The sequence below is a fragment of the Pollachius pollachius genome, assembly GCF_949987615.1.
Source record: "Pollachius pollachius genome assembly, chromosome: 7".
In the NCBI taxonomy this organism is placed as follows: domain Eukaryota; kingdom Metazoa; phylum Chordata; class Actinopteri; order Gadiformes; family Gadidae; genus Pollachius; species Pollachius pollachius.
Window position 1 is genome coordinate 6,205,232 of NC_136940.1, and position 21,716 is coordinate 6,226,947.

Sequence of the window (21,716 nt, forward strand, 5' to 3'; positions counted from 1 at the left end):
TTGTTATAATATACTATTTTACTATAGTATTCTTTCCTACATACCCTTATAATATTGGTTAACTTGTTTTTATAGTTTTTATATTTCTTTTCAGCCACTTTAGTCCTTTGTTTTATGAATTCTCTATAGTGTATTTTTATTTTTATAGGCATTTTGTAATGCCTTCGTGAACCATGGTCGATCTTTGTATTTTGGTTTTCTGTAGTATCATTTTATTGGACAATTTTTATCATATAATGCTGTGAATATTCTTAAAAAGGTTTCATATGCACTATCAATATCATTTTCATTATATTCCTTTTTTCTCAATTTTGTGCCGGTAAATCTTTTTTAAATGCACTAATAGTTTCCTCTGTCCTCACACGTCTATATTTTAGTTTTTCCTGTGGCTGATTTCTCTTGTAGTTGCTGTTATAAACTGTAAACACTGGTAGGTGGTCACTGATGTCGTTAATTAATAGTTCGCTCATTGTATTATTTTCAATATCATTGGTAAATATGTTATAGATTAAAGTGGCACAATGGGATGTGATTCTACTAGGTCTGGTAATTTTTGGGTATAAACTCATGCTGTACATTGTATTGATAAATTCGTCTGTCATTCTGTGCTTATTTGGATTGAGCAGATCAATATTGAAGTCACCACAGATGAAAACAACTCTTTGATTAGTTTTTGAAAACATTTCCCCTATCCAGTCCTTGAATGCTTCAATACTAGATGCTTTGTATATATAGCTGTTTATTACATTTTTGTTTTTTTCTTCACATATTTCAATTGTTATACATTCTAATAAGTTATCAATGGCAGTTGTCAAATTTTCTACTACTGTACAATTCAAGTTATTTAGTTCAGCTGAGTAATAGCAGCAGTTGTCGTTCATGTTAGAGAAGAAGTTATTGCCCGGGTCTATATCGTGCTCCAAGTCCAGTACATTATGGTCAGTGTATTGAAATGTTCTTAGTTCCAGTTTTCATGATCAGCAATCCTTTGAATTATGTCCCTATTGTCTCCAGTTGTAGATGAATGAGTTCTTACAGACTGTATCATGGTGATGTGTTGGTATGAGTCATCATACCTTAGAGAGAGGTAGAGAGAAAGAGGGATAGGTGGAGAGAGAGAGTGGGGTAGAGAGAGATGCTCAGCGAGAGAGCGAGAGAAAGAGAACGCGAGGAGAAAAGACAGTGTGAGAGAAGTGGCTTTTTATCTCCATGCAATCGTCTCAACACTTTGAATATTCTTTCCCCCCGAATAACGCACAGCGTTATGCTGTATTGTATCATCTCCAATGACTCACATGCAGTTGTTTACAGGATGGTTATTATCTGCATAAGGTCAGCCCAAGTTTGTCTTGTTGTGTTGTTTCAGGTTGAATTCTGGGAAATGGCTGAGTTGGGGACGGAGCATCGTCTTGTTGCCCTGCAACCAGTGCTATAAATGACCGTTTGCAGCTCGATGGGGCCTTGAGAGCATGCAAAGCTGAGCGGTCCGTTAGGAAAGGAAAACGGCTTTTTGAGCAGGCTCAGCCATCTGCATTACAGATACCACATTCTCTGCTGTCTGCGGACTGATGAAATCTTAACTCTTGACTGTGCTCTGTATACATTAAGGCTGTTAGGATGAAGCCATGAGCGCGTGTGGAATTAAATCTAGAATAACATCTGGAGGGAAGAAAAACAATGGCGCCTGTCTTTTTTTTGTGGCAAGACCAGCTATTAATAAACACCAAGTATGGTGTGTACTGGGGTCTAGTGGTTTAACAGGATGAGGCTTGAGACAGTGTTTTCCATTCAACAAACACTTTTGGTTCTCTTGGTGACGAAAACCTATTATCCGTCAACATATGAATCAGTTCCAACACGGTGTAATGAAAAAAGTACAAATATTCACTTTGCGAAGAAAGAAACACCGTATTACAGAGGTCTACACCAATCTCTCGAGCGATTCCGCTGTTGGGCTTCGAAAACAATCAGTAAAAAACATAATCGACACAATTTTATTTCCACCTTATTTTTCTAATTTCCTGGCCCAAAAGGCAGTGTTACGGCCACATTGGCCTTTCAGTAGTGTGTGTGCTACTTGTTTTGTCTGCCCTTTGCTCTCATAGGCCTGGTCCCGCATGTTCCAGGATGGGGGTCTGCCCGCGTACGGGGTGTGGCCCCCAAACCCGATAAAAGTGGGCCTGGCCTCCGAGAGATGGCGGCGGGATATTTTCATTTGTGTTTTGCTCTGATTGTCAAGACCAGTTTTGATTAATGCTTTTCACGCAATTAAAACCAGAAACGTGGATTGTCGCGCTGTCTCCTGCCCCGTTTCTTTGTTTCGTCTGAGCCGCGTGACAGGCAGCCACATGTTTACTTATAAGAAAATAAATGATAATGTTAACTTTTTTTTTCTATAATGTCTAATTCCTACAGACATATGGGTAACGGCCACATGGCAACACCGACTGCTGGATATCAAAGGCTTGCTTTGGTATCTGTAGACCTACTTTCTCCTTCTGCTCTTATGTGTAGCTGCCGTTTGTTATGATAGAGGCTCTGCTGTAGCCTAACTCTCGTATATTGGATTGGATTTGTATAATGTGAATTTTATGATCAAAGCTACTTTGTGAAGCACAGGTTTCATGCTCCCAACGATGCAATATATTCAAACCTGAACGGCGGCATAAGGATGAACATGTACGGTCCTATATGTATTTCAGTTTTGTATACTTTGATAGCTGTTCAACGCATCGACCTGAGCCTGTTAAACTCTAAGAGAGAGTGTCTCTTCAACATTGTCTCTGCAATATAAACCTTAGAACACATACATAAATAAATGAATTAATGTTAAATTGTCTGTATTTACACACAGAATATGAGCTTCTTTGACTTCAACACTGCCACTCTCAACGACATTGAGCCAAAGTTGACATCATTATTTCACTGCTCCACACATTAATAGCCTAACACATAACTCTCTCTCTCCCTTTTGATGTGGTCGGTCTCAGTTCATATCATGTGTTTGTACAAACAAACTTTGCAAGATTAATGATTGTGACTAAATCATTTCTTCCACGCCTTTTCATTTCACAGCACCCTTTAAGCGTTGCCCATCATCATTAATCATGCTCATTGATTATCATTTTGCAGTCCCGAGTTACAGGTCAATGGTTTTTTTTACCAGGTTGACTCACAGACTCACACTCACTTAAGTCATGGTGAATAGACTCCCAGAGCAACAGCACACTGTAGAAGCATCAGACTGCAGACAATAAATATTAATGTACGCACGTGAACACACACACACACACACACACAACCAACACACTCACTCAGTTTCTCTAAATTGAGTCCACCTAATATAAATGTAGACATGCAGAACCACAAAAAAATAGATCTATTAATCTGTGAACACGCACACACACAAGCAAATATTGTACATGCATATACGCATTGCATACACACACAATGACCATCATATTCATGTTGGTCAGTGGGATGAATTGTAAGAATCAGCAAAAAACGTCCAGAAGCAAGTAATCCAGCTCTGGGACATGTCAACAAGGAAGCGGTTATCCAAAAAATCCTCAACAAGCCAGCGATTGTTTGAGAAGACCAAGGCATCCTCCAGGAACATCATCTGCAGATCGCACCAAAGGCATCCACATGAGCCGCTGTAGTGCACCTCCAACAGAGAAACAAGCGGACCATCAACACAAACCCACGGGGGAAAAGCCATTTCAAATTTGGAGTAAAATGGTACAAACGGGCCAGTGTATTGGGATGTTTGTGGAAACATCAGGATGCAATTACGATGTCAGAGTTTGGCTTGCGCCGGAGCTGAGTCAGCAGTCAGCGGCGGCCAACTCTGCGCGCCGGGTCCATAGTTGAGTTATGGCCCACTTCACCGCCACGGACAGATATGCTATGCTAGTATACGGTTTATACATATATAAAACACCCTGATGACCCTCTAAAAGCCCATGTCACTGTTTATTCCTGTCTGATATTGAGACTCCAGGTAAATCAAGCTGTAAATCAAGCTGAGTTACACTTAGCATAGACTCAAATCAGGTTTTATGGTTTTAATATTTGTTGCAACCCGTACTTTAGCCGGAGGCCGGGATTTGTAAGTGCAGTTGGCTAAACGGCCGGTGAGTGGGAGCGCGGCAGTGCGCAAAGGCAACGTGAAGAAAGGCAACATGATGTGTAGCCAGCATCAACCAACCCAGTCTCACGGAAATACGTGACACTGTCACGTCACGTCATTTAATCTATTCATTCGTGATCTGGGACATGTAATTTCAATTTTTTCGTGCCAAAAAGCACAAATTTCAAACTCATTCTAAAAAGAAGAAATTAAGCAGCTACCTTTTTTTTCCGTCCCGGATTGCCTACAGAGCAGCGCACCTGCATTAAATAATTCCGTGAATTGTCACAATTTCTCAGAATCAAAGGTGAAAGTAGAAACGGGTGGCCAAAAGCTGTCATATTGTTAGAAATTTGTGCTTTTTGGCACGGAAAAATTGAAATTACGTGTCCCAGATCACGAATGAATAGATTAAATGACGTGACAGTGTCACGAATTTCCGTGAGACTGGGTTGCATCAACACACGCACACACGCAAACGCACATGCATTTAAACAACGTTTATTTTCTCCTCTTGTATTTCCAGGTTTTCGGCGCTTGCTCTTTGATGCTTCTCCCAGAGGTTTAGGCTACTTATAGCAAAGTTGGACGACTGGATCCGAGATAACGCTCGGCACGATACCAAAGGAAGAAATAAATATATATATTAATTATTCATTTTGAAGGCATGGAAACAAACCACTGTTATTTTTATCTCAATCTTGAACACACATTAAAAGTTAGGGTTAACGAATCACCGGGAAACATTCATCCATTACCATTGATTTCTCTTTAATGAGCGTTGTTCATGAAATATTTAAAAGCCGGACAGATTCCATATTACCTTTCAAACAAGCATACTGGCTGGGTTGTACATGAACCTTAGATAATGAAGTATAGCCTTATTGATTATGTTAATTTGATCACAAATGTAGGTCTTTCTTCTATGGTCTCTGTGGATAGAGAATCAATTTGAAACGATTTCCTGTTTTGCATCAGCAGTTACACAGACCACGAAAGAATGTACTGGTTAGCATCGTAATAGGAGTTCAAATGGCAATGCCAAATGGTGGCCTTACTGAGTGAACTAGATAAGCTGTTCCCACCATTATTTCATTGCATCTTCTGGATAGTGTTTCCTGTCAATTTTTCCGTTGGAAATACTATGATGACATTTGATTGTAACAGATTTATAGCAAAGGCCTTTCTGGGCTGAATGTGATAAAGATATGCCTTCATGTTATGGTTGGCTTGCTTAGGTTTGCAAAGCATTTGTAAGAATAAGCATTCTCAGAGTGGTTTGTTACTATGACGACAGCATAATCAATACGGTCAAAGACATACATTTTGCTCTTTTACATATTTTTATTTTACGTATTTAAACATACTTTATCTTCATCTTGTAATGTTGCAACTGTGTTGAGGAACCAAGGCAAAGACTTTTAAGCTTGTGTGCTTACGATTAGATGTAATAAAATAAACTCTGAATCTAAAGCTGATTTCAACTCCTGCATTCGTCTGTGTTGCGCTAATGATCTCCATCACAGGTCATATAGTATTTTAGGGGCAATTCTGTCAAACCACACAAGACTGATCTATTTGGCCATTGTTGTCCTGACACTATCCTGTTCTGTCGTGAAGTGACAGATCGATGGAGTTATTTGTCACACTCGGCCCTCCAGGTTTTAATCGTGTCCCGTTTCCTTCACCGAAAACATGACGCCACCGCGGCGTCGACAGCGTGCTACATTCCCTCTCAGGGCAGTTCTCCTTGTGCATCGTCACCTTTCCCATCAACTGCATCTGAAACGTTATATTAAAACCATCAATGTTGCTTTGAGAGTAAGGCTTACTTAATATAACGTAAATAGGGCATAGGAAGAAGTAACTAAAGGCCACGCTCTAAAGGACACAAGGCCACACAGAGAGGTAAGATCTTTATACTCCCACAACGAAGCCCCATCAGCCAGGTGAGTGATGTTTTATGTAAAACAAGAGTGCTTCCACTCTGCTGTCCCAGGCCGGTGGTTTGGAGACAGACATTAGACCATCAAACCTCCCTCAACACCAGTGCAACCTGATTAATGGCCAACATTATTGCTGATGGGATGCTGTTTTGCGCCCGAAGCATATTCATCTATAGAGATGTCTGCATTGAATGGCGTGTGGTGGGCCACTCATTTGTGAGTTTATTTACACGGAATGACTTGTTTTTTTTAATCTTGTGTAAAGCAAAGATTGGTCCAGTGCAATGAAAAATGTACTTGTTAATTAGCAGAGGCTTTTATTTATACACACACACATATATATATATATATATATATATTTATACATTTCTTACCAAAAAAAAAGAATAGTAAGAATAATATATAGATATTTATATCTAAATCCTTATTTTGTATCATTTGTTTTCTTATAACTGTCTTCTTTTTAGATCCAGGTCCTTAATGAGAAGGTGTGTGGTCAGGCACCTTAATCAAGGACATACAGCAGGTACGCTGATTAAACCTTTAGGAGGCAAACAACTCGACTTGTATATACTGTATCAATCAGAGACACCCTCTCCCTGGTTGAGTCTGGCCTCTCATAGTGCTGTGTCTGTGTTTCCTCCAGCCCCAACGCAATGATGACGTTTTTATAAACCATTACTAACACGTTGGACGTGTGTTGTACACTGTTGCTAGGCAGAAAATATTCCAGTAGCTGGACATTTTGTTGATTTATGTGTTGACCTGCGTGTGATATATAGACGATAGCAATAGCAACGGCTCTATGAGGAGATCCTGATAAAGGAACGCTGTCACGCTTTCTCACGGCCATTTTGTTTGGGGGGAATAAGGGGATTCAGGCATTGTGGTCTGTGGAAAATTTAATCAAGGAATGCTAGGTTGGATGAAAACTGAGATGCTCCACTTGGGATTTAGACTAGAAAGGATAATTTATGAGGTGATGCTACTGCCAATCCAACATCTGGTACTAATGGTACTAGCCCGTTTTGTCATTCATCTGAGAGACCACAGGGATGTGGTTAACTATAAGTAAATAGTTTAGTACTCATTTGTACTTTTATTACCGCTAGATTTGTGATTGTACAAGGTTATTATTCCTCGTGAAGTATTGCCATTTTTTATTACATTCAATTGTGATTGTGCAATGTGATTTATTCATTGCACTGTGAATGCTGTATAAGTTAGTACTTAAATATATTACATATATATATATATAAAAAAGGATATGCTTGCCATGATTCAATAGTACTATAGTATCCAAGGGTCCAAGTGTTGTCCACTATGTTACTAGAATCACTTCGGTGGTGGTCCAAACTCATTTAGAAGGGCTGGCCCAGGACCAGACCACAACACCCAGCCACTCTCATCACAGGGGCTGTGAAGAGAATGTTTACTTTACTATATATTACCTCATTAGATTAGCATTGTGGCAACTTCCAGCCTACATTATAATTGTTATTACTGTTATTGTTATTATTACTATTGTTACTGTTATTGTCGTCGTCTCAAATGTATGATTGTGACTTGTTTGTTTTTTTGTTTGATCTATTTTTTTTGTTTTTTGGCACTTTGGTCAACTGTTGCCTTTTAAATGTGCTTTAAGAATAAATGTACATTACATTACATTATTCATATGCCAGATTCAGTGGGGGTGGCACCCGGCTGGCCAACACAATTTTCTAATGCCCCCCCAAGTCCCCCGGCCCCCCCGTGGATACACCTCTCTGGCCATGGTTATGAAAAGATCAGGTGTTACACGAGGGCTAGAACTTTTGAATGTATGCCTGGCTAGTACGTAAACCATTTAGTGGAAAGTGAAGTAATGTATTATCCCTAATCCTCCTGGAATTCCATAAACATGTGTTATCCTGCCTTTGGCCGGCTGGCTGTCTTCCAAATATGACATTACTCAAGCTTTGGCCTTTAGTTTGTTCTTGTTTTTTTATGTTTTCCAGTTAAGCTGTCATCGTCTTTATCATTTACCCGACCAGGGGAATAGGTAAACACTTAATGGATCACCACTGCAAAAGGTTATTGTACCCCTCGCTTAAGAAAATATTAGAAGCACACGTTCATTACCTAATACCAGATACCTAAGATCAGTGTGATGAAGTCATGTTAACAAATTATATATTTATATAAGGGTTGTTTACTTATTTTTGGAGAAAACTTGGGTTTGAACAGGTCATCATCAACCCCCTAAACTACCCTAAACACTAAACTATCCTACCCGTACTAAGACAACTATTTATATTAATTTATTATTTTTTTATGTGAGCATTTTATTCTGTTATGTCACAGATATTTACGGCAAGACCCTTCAAGATAAGATACGTTTTATTGTCCCGCAGAAGAAGAATTACATTCACCGTAAGTCACTCACTGCAACTCTAAAACTACCTTCCTTAGTCCATCCATTCAGATAATAGAACACATCACGTGAAGTACCATCATCACCATCATCTCTATGTGGGAACTAACGTCCTCTCTCTGGACCGTACTGAACAGCTTCCTCCATGTTTCCTCCGTGACCTTTACCCCCGCCCTTCCCCACATCAAGGTGACGAGGTGATGAGGGATGGCGGCCTTGGCCGTGATGCATGACGGTTGGGCTGCAGGTGATGTGTAGCATTACCACACATAAAGACACATGCATAGACACACACATATGCAAACACATACACATACAGACACATACACATACACATACAGACACATACACATACATACACGCCTGCGCGCACACACACACACACACACAAAAACCTACACACACATACACACAAACACATACACATACATACACACACACACAAACATACACATACACACAAATACACACACACACACACAAACACCTACACACACATACACATCCATACACACACACACACACATACACATACACACACACACACACACACAAACACCTACACACACATACACACAAACACATACACATACATACACACACACACACATACAAACACACACGCATACGCACACACACACACATACATACATACACATACACATGCACATACAGACATACACACACACACACACACACACATAAATGCTGTGCTATGTAATGATCTTGGTTCTGGCTTGATACCGAGAGAGGACGCATGTTTGAAAAAATAAATAGAAGTGCAAAATAAAAAAAAATGCACTCCCTTGAAATGGGTCGCGTACAAGCTCTATGATATGAGCATGATAAAACCTACAGCAAAATAATACAAATAATACTTAATAGGGTCTATTGCAGAAGCAATATGTCGCTCACCAGCTTCTGCAAAAGACTCAAAACTCACCTGTTCAGAGTTCACCTCGACTCTGCATAGAAACCAATGCACAGGCACCATTGAATGTTGTACGTCCTGGCACTTGTACATTGCACTTATTCAAGGTACTTAATTGTGTAGCATCTACAGTAGCTGCTATCGTTGCTTTACACGGGGAATGGGTTAGCCTAGCGATTGTAATACTTGCACTTGGTTCTATGAACATCTTTACTGTACCGACAGCGATATATTGTTTCACTTCTTATGACAAATGTACTTATTGTAACAAATGCACTTATTGTAAGTCGCTTTGGATAAAAGCGTCTGCTAAATGCCCTAAATGTAAATGTAAATGTAAATATGTGTTAAATAATTAAAGTTTTACTGTTATTCAAAGTTTTGCACTGGGCTTGAAAATGACCAAAAAATGGAAAGGGCAAAACAAGACAGAAGGAGCACAAGAAAACATTAGTGAGTGACACACAATTCTTCATGCTTGTTGGCAGTCTTCTTCAAATAATGGTATTTAACCGTTTTATCAAAGTTAATTTTCTTACATTTTCTATTGCGTTATTCAGTGAGACGAACCAAAGATCTTTCATTATTTCAGCATCAGTCTAAGTACTTGGACTTATTCCTGAAACGCCTTATGTTTAATATTATCGGGTCCATATGCTGTCTGTCTGTCTGCCTGTCTGTAATCATCTGCAGGCCTTCCCAGTTCAGGAACATTGATATTGACGGTTCTATGAAGACTGTAGTCTGTAGTCCGTGCAGCCACAACAAACAGTGAAACGCAGCGAAGCGCCTCAAGCTAATGTGTTTGAACAGAAGCCCAGCATCCCAGGGAAGAGGTTTGAATCAGCACCCCATTCATACTAATCACCGTCAGGAGTAATGGGGGATGTGCATTTTAACTCGCACAAAATAATCTCATGATTTGCGTGACAAATACATAAAGCGTTTACATTTTGAACTCAACCTGTGGGCTATCTTTGCGGGTGTTTTGTTTTATAAGGACAAGGAAGACTCTTTGGTGGTTGATTAACCAAGAGGGAAGGAAAGTCTAGTCAATTCTTCAGGCGTTTGACGCCTAGAGGTAGGTTCTCAGTTCAAACCCCAATGTCTAGTGCCGACTTGCATTGTATCAGGTTTGTAAGGCAGAACAAAGACCATAGCTCTCTCATCAAAAGGCTATATCGCTCACCACTCAACAGAAGTCATTTCTTCACATGTTTGAGTTTAAACAGAGGAGCTGATGAGGGTCAACGTTGAAAGCTGTTTGGGATTCTGCCATGAGGCGCTTTTTAAGTGATTTTCTTTCTGGATGTGACGTCAATAATGTCGATGTAGCCCGGCCATGCCTGTCTCTACTTTTGGCCCATTTAGCGGTGTAGCAACGCAACTCTGGAGACAGGGCCAGATAAGCAACACTACAAGCCAAGCACTTGCCAGGGATGCAATTATAAGACTAAACGTTTTCCTAAAACTGCCTTTTTAAATGGTTTGAGGAAAACCAGCTTGGGGAATTTTGGATTTTGTTCCCAGATTGCTTGTCGTAGAAAACAAAGCGACAAGTGTGTTCTTGGGCTGGCAGGTAATCAGTTATAATGGACCACGGTTGAGTAAAACCCCCATCCTTTTGAAATTGCATTGTGGGAAATTCTCAATCTGCTCAAAGCAAAAGCGTACCTGGGGGCTTCAAACGTGTTTCAAGAAACGTTAACTCTGTGCTCCCCTCGAGCAGTTCTCTTTCTAGGCACGCATATTTTACCTCGCCGTTAATTATCACCCTTTGTTAACATTGATAATCAACGTTATATCACGTCCTTTGTTGATATGGTTGATATACCCTTACAGGATCCCTAAGAACTACTCAGTAGCCTGACTTGATTAGTTCGATAAACGACAAACAAGTATGCATAATTCATGAGAAATGGTAATGGCTGCGACCAAGAAAAAAAGCAATGCGTGTTCATTTATATTCTCGAATATTTCCATATTTTATTCAACCACCACACGCGGGCTGGGATCAATCTTATTGTTCATTTTTGTATGTGTTCACAGCTTGAATCTTTCAATCAAAGGACGCTTGATTTATGGATTGCAAATTGATCTCTGTAAGACCGCATACATATGCTTCATAAATTCTGGGAAGCGGTCAATTGAAATCGAGTTTATTCTTTGGTTAGCAATATGAGAACCGGGACCTTTAAATGGTGTGGCAGCATTCAGGCTTATTAGATATAAATTCATGGATGGAGAGGATTCTTCCTTTTCTATATACGAGGGGATGGAGGAGATGGGGCTGAATTGCTTTCTGTCAATCAACATTCAGCATAAATCAAACCCAGTTGAATACCCGACCTTTGCTGCCCTTCTGCAGGTTCTCCTTCCTGTGCTGTTCTGTGTGCTGTTCTCCCAGTGGATGACTCATTATTCTATTTCCTTAGATGTGATTGTACCAGCATTGTTGGACGATATGAGGTTATGATCCCGCTTGGTATTGATTTGATATGAGTGTGTGTGTGTGTGTGAGTGAGTGAGTGAGAGAGAGAGAGAGAGAGAGAGAGAGAGAGAGAGAGAGAGAGCGAGCGAGTGTGTATGTGTGTTACGAATGCATATACAAGACCACTGGCCTGATGGGATTACTACCTCTGCATCGGTGGGGTATATCACTAATGGGAACACAATAGACACACCAGTGTTCCCGGGCCGTGCGGTGTGATTGGTTTATGATTTACAGAGGCATGGTAGTCAATAGCAGCTGGAGCCAAACCTCTGGCGGCCAATCAGATTTCATACCTTCCACCTGGCTAGACAACTCATCCCTCATACACAACGACGACCGCTTACACTTCATATTACATTATTCATTGGACCGTACACATGCTGCCAGCCAGGTCACTTGAATGTAATTTCAGCCAATGAGGAACAGGCATTGCAATAACGAGTGCATCCTGTAGAAGGGGCTGTGCCTGCAGTGTTTGAATGCAATTGAATGTAGGCAAGTTTATTCTAGATGATTGCAAGTGGTTGTGGGTGAAAGTCTATATGGTTTGGGTAGCAGTCTAAGGATTCAAGTCAACATGATGGATGGGCTGGCTTTTCTTAACTGAATATATGCAGTACCACCACAAACATGACTTTCAAGTCCCTGCACCCAAAGCGAAAAAATCAATTCAAGGTAGGTTTTGTCCGGGTGAGCGTCTGAGCCATTTCTCGACGTAAGATCTGTGACATATCGTGAAGGGGGAGGGCAGCAGTAGCGACCATGCTACGCTAGGGAAACTTTGACCGTGCATCTCCAACGGTTGGCGGGAAAGGAGCTATATCTGTTAGATTTTACCCCTTTTGGTTGTGGGCTTATCAACCTAAAAACGATCTGATAAAAGACGGTTGGTATTTACACTGGAGCCTCTTTGGGATGCTACAGCTGGGCATAAGTGGCAGTGTTCCTCTTGCATGGTTGAATTCTGTCTCGTAAAATCTGATGCAAGTCAAATTGCTTGATTACTTTATGTGCCGGTCTGCATACAGAGTTGCTGTGAGACGGGATACCTCTGTGACCCCATAGAAAAAAAAGAAGAAAGGCAATCGACTTTACTGTGTTTCTGATTCCTTGAGCTGCTCTTGACACTGTCTAGTTTTTTAAAACTTGGTATTGCAGCGGGTTCATTTGCTGTTGTTTGTGTGCTTTGAAAGTTGTCGGCCTCTCCTGAAAGCACCTAAGAAACAAAGTGTCTACCAAATAACTCATGGTACTCTTTAGACCTCAAATACTACTTTAGAGAGCAGCACAGCTGTGGTAAAAACTGCTCCAACAGCTTCAATTACAAACCTTTGAATGGTACTCAGCAAGAGAAAATCTGCTAGAGGTAAAATAAATGAACAGGGCTTTTCTATTCCACAGTGTACCGAGTGGCTGCCAGACTGAAGGGCCAAACCGCCCTGCTTGTTGTCTGAAACCCCTAAACTGCAGTTGTACTCCCTGGGATTTGACAAAGTACTACTCAGGGAAGTCGTTCATTTCCAAATGCGGTTTTCTCCAAACCGGATCCTGATGTCTGTCGGGGCTGTGTGACTAGTAGCAGCAATGTCCCATCCCGGCGAGAGATATTTCACACATCTGAGATCACGTTTATCTTTTGCATCGCCGATCACATTCTGTTATGGTGTTTAGAAAACATTGGCCCCATCTGACCTGAGCCGTTGCTGTCCCAGTGGCACAAACACAAAGCTATCTCCTTACATATGGAGCTCATCAACAGGCGGAACTAAACAAACCACAGCGTCTTTCACCAAACTGTTTTGGTTTTTCTACCTGTCCTCCCAGTACGAACGTGGTTAAAGGCATGATTGGCATGAAATATGATATCAGCAGCACGCAACAGTGGTGATTCAGAGCTCAACCAGAGACCAACCGCTGCATATTGATAAGCGCACCAAGGGTTTAAATGGGACAGAGCGTTTTGGTAGATCGGAAAGAATCTTTCTTTATTTTTGTAAGATGACAAATAATTTGTGGTTGGACAGGGGCTTTACCAGGAAGTCGCAATGAGTCATAAGAGTTATGAATTTTTTTTGTTGTTTCAGTTTGCAGGTCCTGGACAAAAGCTTTCATAGGTCATTTCCGCCTCTGAATGAACCGTTTGCGAAATAATGAATTTCCAACAATAATTTAACAGTTATCTGCTTTTCTAAGCAAATAATTGTTTTTAGTGGTGCTGCATTGCAGCACTCATGCCTTGTGCCTTGGTTTGTGCCTTAAAACGTCCATTGGACACAGACAATCTTACAATGAAACCTTTTCAAAGCACTTATCAACAATATCCCATTCTCTAGCCTCTGCTAGTGTTACTAAATGTCACCTTGAAGAACACACAGTGAGTAGGATCTATCTATTTTTATCTCGTGGTGCTACTTTTAAAATGTAATAACCCAATAAGTGACTCTGGTTTGTGTCTCAGTCCAATCTAAGCCTCGGTGACAGCTTCTTGGCTGCACTCCGCGTTTCCAAAAATAGACTCTCAGAACGACAAGAAATAACTGTGGTTGTGGTTTTGTACTATAACTGGGCCAGTGTAGAGATGCTCAGTATCATGAAATGTAAACATTGATTACATCTACTGACTAGCCTTGGTTTCCATGAAAGTCTCTCTCCCCCCCCCCCCCCCACCCCCCGCCCCCAAGAAACCAGTACCGGCTTGTCCTGGGAAATCTTTTACTGTCTTGCTATAAACAAATTCTAGAAGATGGAATGTGAAAATGTCAATGTGAACATTTCCACATTTCTAGAATTTTTAATTGTACAGAATAGCGATAAGACATCAAACGACTGAAAACAATAAAGAGAATACAAATACACCACAAACAACATCTGAGGAACACTTTGTCCAAGCATGGATTTCTGAAGTTCCCTGGACAGAGTGTCAGAGGACAAGAGGTAGAAGCAGAGAAGGTGGGGAGACAGAGAGAAACATGACGCCATGTGATCTCAGAAGGGATCTGTTGTGCATTAGTCTGTCACCTCCATACCTCCAGCGATCAATCAAACGCAACTAAGCTTCGAGGACGATGGCTTTAAAGATGATAAGCAATCTACATCTCAATCGGTGGCAAGTTGCCAGTTGGGTAGGATACAGTGATGGTTCAGTTGTACTCTGCAAGCCTTCTTGGACCTCTTAGGCACATACATCACAGTGTTATTGGCTATCTAAATAGAAAATGTGGCTAATGGGCTCCAGTTTCACCGGCCACTTAGAAAACGCACCGCAGGGACGACATAAGTGTTTCAAATTGTGTTTTTTTATGTCGTTTAATTCATTTTTCAGGTCATTGAAGATGGAGGCCTGCGTTTTATTACATATAAGTAATGCTCTTTTGTTACTGGTTTGAGGGTCATGGCGTTAGAGAATCAAACATTACATGAATGTGGAGTATGTGCGTGTGTGCATGTGTGTTTGGTGGCTGGTTTATCAGCCTCATCTGACCCGAGGCGGTGTGATTAGACTCTGGGTCTGGGTGAGGCTTCCCACTTGATGCTCATTGACTAATCAATGTGCAACAGATTAAACCAGCTCTCAACCCACACACACTCAAGGAGTTCACCTACATGGAACCATTGAGCACCATCTTCATGTTGACTGGACTTCAAACTCACCACCACTTGACTTTCCAACATCAAAAGCCCAGTAAAAGCGGTGGTACAGGCATCGTCCTTTCCTTCAATAAATAAATGCTTTTTTGCACATTGTGCATTTAGGTTTCAGGCAAGAAATGAAGGATAGTTACACTTGGGTCTATGTTCTGAAAGCGGCTGACCGACAACCCTGCCTTTAATGCCCTATATATATTTTGAGCACAAAGTACTGCACACTTTTTTTTCCTCAGAATGGCTACACTTTTATTTTATTTTTATTGATCATTAATCAAGTGGAACCAGGTCACGCTTGGGGATGTCAAGTTAGCCTCTTCAGCAAAGGTTTACTGTTATTTGGTCGCTTGAGCTGCTGCAGACACTGGATATTGGAAGCTGTACAGAGAAATACAAAAAGACTAAAACGCAGCCCTCAAATCTCCAAATAGTCCGGGGTCAACTCCCACTTATAAGAATGTATGCACTCTTGGCATTAGGGCTATTCAGATGCAAACGTCCACCAAATGGCATGTATTAATGTGATCACTTCCAAGACAGTGTGCTAGTATGCTCACAGAGAATGCAGTGAAGCAGTGGGAGAAAACCGGCTGTTTGGAATGTGATAACCATTCCTTCAACTGAAATACAAGCCTTCAGTGCGGAAGTAATTCTCCTCATCCGTCTTATTGATTTAGGCAAAGTTTTTAGCACCGAAACACCTCCAACACGAGAGACATAAAATGGTACTTTCCTTTGACGAATAGCCATCCATGAAAAGGTTTCTGCATATTCCTTTACATTAGGTATTCCATAGCTTCCATTTCGCAAAGCACCCACACCATAGGGATAGTATTATTCTGTGACTATTCAGTACTGCATAGTGAATACTAGTGGCTGGATATTTTAAGATGATGCATTAAATGTGTCACAGTTTCCAGGATGCAGTTGCAATTAGGAGCAACTAAGGAGGAGCCCAGTTGCCATTACCCTCAAAGAAGAAGCGACTTAAGGGGGCTGAGGACATGAGAGGTGTGCCGAACATAAGCCATGAGGGAAGAGAGCAGAGGAGAGCGGAAGAGTGGCAGAGTACACTAAACATCCTCTGCATCATCTTCAGCTCATTCACACACACATCCATCACACACGAGGCTCCCAACCCCATTGAGGCAGTTAGCACCATGCTATGATAAGCTGGTTCCTCTTCATATTGGAGCAGCACCTTTTCCATTTGGTTGAATGCAGGACGTTGAATGTCTAATTAAAATCTCACCCTTTATCCTTTTGTCTTCTGATTGTTATATGGATGGTCCCTTGACAAGGTCAGTTAGGTTTTGTCGTTTTAGAAAGATGGGCCCCCGAACTCCGACTCGAGAGTGTTGTGGAATGTTTTGTTTCCATGACAACAATGCATGTCCTCATGGGGTTGTTATGATCGTGTTTCAGCTGCAATGAAAAAGTCATCTTGACCCCCTGCTTATCAAACTGTCCTCCTTGCAATGGTTACGCTGGAATGAAAGGTGGAATTCTAAAGGTTCATGACGAACACATAGCTAGCTTTATAATACATATTGATTAATATATGATGTTACAAAGAAGAAACACCATGAGCGGAAGTCAATGAAAATTGCACTAAAACATATTTCCCCATTAAAAAATAATGTAAAGCCACTAAAAGGAAGAAAACATAATTTTTTTCATTGGCTCAATATCAAAAGCGGCATTTGATATTAAATGAGAGAAAATGTACAAATTTACTAATAAATGCAATTCATCTTTTGCAATTATCTTGTTGTCAATACCTTTGTGAGCTGCAGTTAATTATACGAGTTCTATAAACAAAGCTAACAAATCAGACTTCCTTTAATCTAACGTCATGACTTGAGGTCAGACCTAGAGCTAAAGAATAAAGCGGTTGTTGCAATAGATCTCCTCCGATACTTTTTTTATTTGAACAATTCCGCAGTGCAGTATTTCTACTGTGCCGTTTAACCTGATACAATGGATATAAATAGGCCTATATTACACACATAGATTGAACTTTTTATTTATTAGTTAATAGTACCTTTTAATTGAATAAAGTAAAATACGATTTATTACAGCCAAAAATTATCTGTGTCAACAAATGTCCACAGTAGTTTTAAATAACTCTACAGGGTTTTCTAAACAGATCATTTTGTCCTGTATTCAAACTTCTTGGCATCAGTTAATATAATCAAAGGGGGAGATGGGGTTTTATCTTCTGCAGACGGCCAGACAGGGAGATAGCTTTGAACCCTTTTATGATTACATTGTAAAGAGCAGCGATCACAAAGGACATTTTGAGGGGCTGGTTTTATTCAGCTTTTATTAATGTTAAATGTTACCTTTTTAGTTAAAAGCAAAACTCTTTAAGCTGCCTTCTATTTAAGAAAGGCGGGAGGCCTAAGTATATAGCAAATTAAAAAGATAATAATTAAATAAAATATAGATCTATAAACAACTAATTGTATATGGTTGATCCAAACAGTCAACTTCTCATGTGTGTTTCTGCTTCTATGGTATGCATTGATATATATAACTTTTCTGGCAAATCAAACAGTTAGTATTACTCTGCCTCAAAGTCACGCACGGACAAGCACATGCCCGAGCACATGGACACACAAGCACATGCACCCAGCACATGTACACAGAAGTGCACGCACGCACCCAGATGGTTAAATTAACCATGCAAGGCAACTCCAAATACCAGCCGGTCAGGAGTGATTTGGAGTGAAGCTGAAATACATGTCGACATGTCGACACTTCAGCAAGCAAACGACTGAACCATCAACCCATACAGTGGCAAGCTGATCTACTCATAGGTATTTTTAATTAAGAATATAGTTAAGTTAATCCTCATCGACCTTGACCTGGAAAGGCTAGTAAAGGAAAAAGGGCCCCAACTATGTACTTCCAGAGCATTTTGCTCTGAGGAGTTTTGGAAATGTGTTGGAAATGTGGCAGTGTTCCCCTAAAGGAATTTTCCATGAGCTCTAAAGCTCCTCATTATAACCAAAAAATGCTACTTTATTTCCCTGGGGCATTTGGTGTAAAATGTAAGGGGGAAACTAAACACACTTGAAAAGAACTGCAACATGACAGTTGGACAATTTAGGTAAATATCAGTAATTGTGGCTCTGTTTTTCCCAGAAGCAACTCTTTCCTAATAGCAAACATTTGAAACACTAAGGGCAATGTGAAATTATATCCAGACCGTATTTTAATTTTGTATTTTGCTGTATTTCCAAGTTAAAAGGTAATCAGCGAACACAACATGCTAGTCGACTTTTCTGGTATGAAGCAAGATGAAAAAGGAAGATTGCCATCTTATTGTGGCTCTAATATCTTCCTTTGACAAAAGGAATACCAGAATGAATCTAAAAAGCTTGCTTTTTTTTCAATTTAATTTTTGGTCTATTAGGTGTCAAAGATTTCAAATGTGTTTTTTCAGGTTGTCTATGAGGTGACAATTAGGGCCTACAGTCTTTACTATTCTTTAGTAACTCTAGCAAAACTGAAATTGACAATTTTGTCAAGGTAACTGTTTTAGAAATGATCCTGACATGACAAGTGGGCCTGTCTTATGCTCATTATATTCATCTCATCATATTTTAGGCTTGCTGATAAGCCTGGGTGATAAACCCACAGACCTTTCTGACATCAACAGCAGACCCAGACGACAACATAGGCCAGAGCAGACTGTCATGGGTAATGTAGTTAACAGCCATTTGGCTATGTTTATCATTGGTGTGTGTGTGTGTGTGTGTGTGTGTGTGTGTGTGTGTGTGTGTGTGTGTGTGTGTGTGTGTGTGAGTGTGTGTGTGTGTGTGTGTGTGTGTGTGTGTGTGTGTGTGTGTGTGTGTGTGTGTGTGTGTGTGTGCGCGCGCGCAGTATCCATCAACACTGTTAGACACTGTCAGTTAGAGAAATCTGAGCTGTTGGATAGAAACTCAGTCTGGCTTGTTACCAGGATTTAGTTTTTGGCTCATTGTGCGTGTTTCTTGCCTTGTACTGCCTTCTGTCCTTGTGAAGAGGTTTGTGGCTCCTTGTGTCCTTTCGTTACATTTAGAGTTTAGTCTCTGTCCTCTGTTCTGGGATGGCTGGAATTATACCAACACAAGACTTATTGTCGTCAGGAAGTTTATCCAAAGTCAAATAACTCCCATTGGATTTGTTAACAGTTTCACCACAACTAAAGCATACAATATTCAATCTTCATAAAATGTAACAAAGCTCAATCTTATTTTGTAAACGAAAGCACGACCCACAAGGAAAAAGATACTACTGATACACAATGATAACACAGCTAAAAGGAGAATACATTTAACAGTGTATGACGGCACACAGCTAGCTGTTATGAGTTAGTCGCTCGACTCACTCCAAAAGGTATTGGATATACCAAATCATATTAAAGTCATTTACTGTTGGCTAATCAACATTGCAGTTTAACCTTGCATGTCTTGTACCCAAACCGCTAGAAAATTCTCATTAAGGCAGGGAATCTAGTACTCTGTCCCTATTTGACAGAAGGACATCCAAAATTGAACTAGGTTTTTATGGCGCACATTTGGAAGGTGGCCCTCCTTCTACTGAATTGGTTTTGAAAAAATAAAATAAATTTTTCCTGTGGGGAAACGTTTGGACCTGCAAAAGCAAGCCAACCATTGACATATTCATTTCATAAACATATTCTATCCTCTCCCCATCTCATCACACCACTGCTACTACTACTGCTACTCATTGGATAATCTGCATCAGTGCCAGGATCAGAGCTGAAGAAAACGTTACAACCTCCCCCATATGTTGTTAAAGACACTCCAGTGTATTTTTGTCGTTTAAATCAAACGGGACCAGTGCATTGAGATAGTTCTGTCTGTCATATCTAACGTAGAAGATGACAACAACGGCACAAGCTTTCTACTGGGAAGCATCTTTAAACAGCTCCTCAACCGCATCTCTGGACTGTTGCATTTCTCATCAGGAACACACTCCTCCATCCATAACACTGGGAATGATTTCCTCCTATACCAACAGACCTGCGATATTGCTGCGAGACGCAATTTAACACACAGAACCAATAGAGCGCAGCGCCGTAGTACTTCAGCATAAAATGCAAGAAGCGGCCGGTCCGAGACTATGAAAACAAATCGCTGTCGTGAAACACCAAATGATATCTTATCCGAAACCTATTTCTTGTGAGCCATATGGCCTAGCAGTAGGTTTTTTTGTACGACATCATATCCTGATGCAAGGGCGTAGGAACCGGGGGGGACGGAGGGGACGTGTCCCCTCCAATATTGGAGACAGGTGCATTTGTCCCACCTAAAAGTTATACCGGGGAGAGAAAAATATTTTATTTTATTTTGAAAGCGCAACACAGCGTCTTGTCACAGCTTCTTATTCTAAAAAACTGGATGATTGAGCAATTAAAGAATTGATTTGATATTTATCAGTTCATTACTGCCATTCAAAATGTGTTTTCCTTTACATTTACAAATGTATCTTTTTAGTAGAATAAAATATCTTTGCGAATTTTTTCAGTGTAGTTAATTTATGACATATTTCTGTTCAAACCATTAACGGATCTGTCAGGTTTTCCGATATGTGTCCCCCCCAATGTTAAACTCATTCCTACGCCCCTGTCCTGATGTATCTGTCATTCGAGAGAGAGACTATGTTTGCTCTAGGTTATGATTAATTATATGTTATTGTACGGTGTGTTTTATAGCTTCTCGTAACAGGATATTAAAAACAGGCGGGATAGATAACTTTTAAACCAATTAATTGTTGGTTGAACAAGATCCATTGCTGCACACACCACTTATAGTGGCTGCCCCACCTCACCAAGGGGACTTGTTTTGGGCTCCCAAGACAAGGGTGCAGGGTGGTGGGGTTGATTTTGCATCTAATGATACAAGGAAGGCCTGGTGCTCCTTGTTGCCATGCAGGAGATCCATCCCTGAGTGCGAGTGGTGACGGCTGGTTTTGACCTGTGCATACTGATTGCTCAATGGGCCGTCCTAAAGGTGTGTAGCCCCGCCCCGCCCAGCTCCAGATCCAATCAGACTCGGCCAGGTGAGGCTGCTTAAACCACAAATTTGCCAAAGTAAGTGAATGACACAAACAACAAAAATCGATTTCTTATCACTAATGGC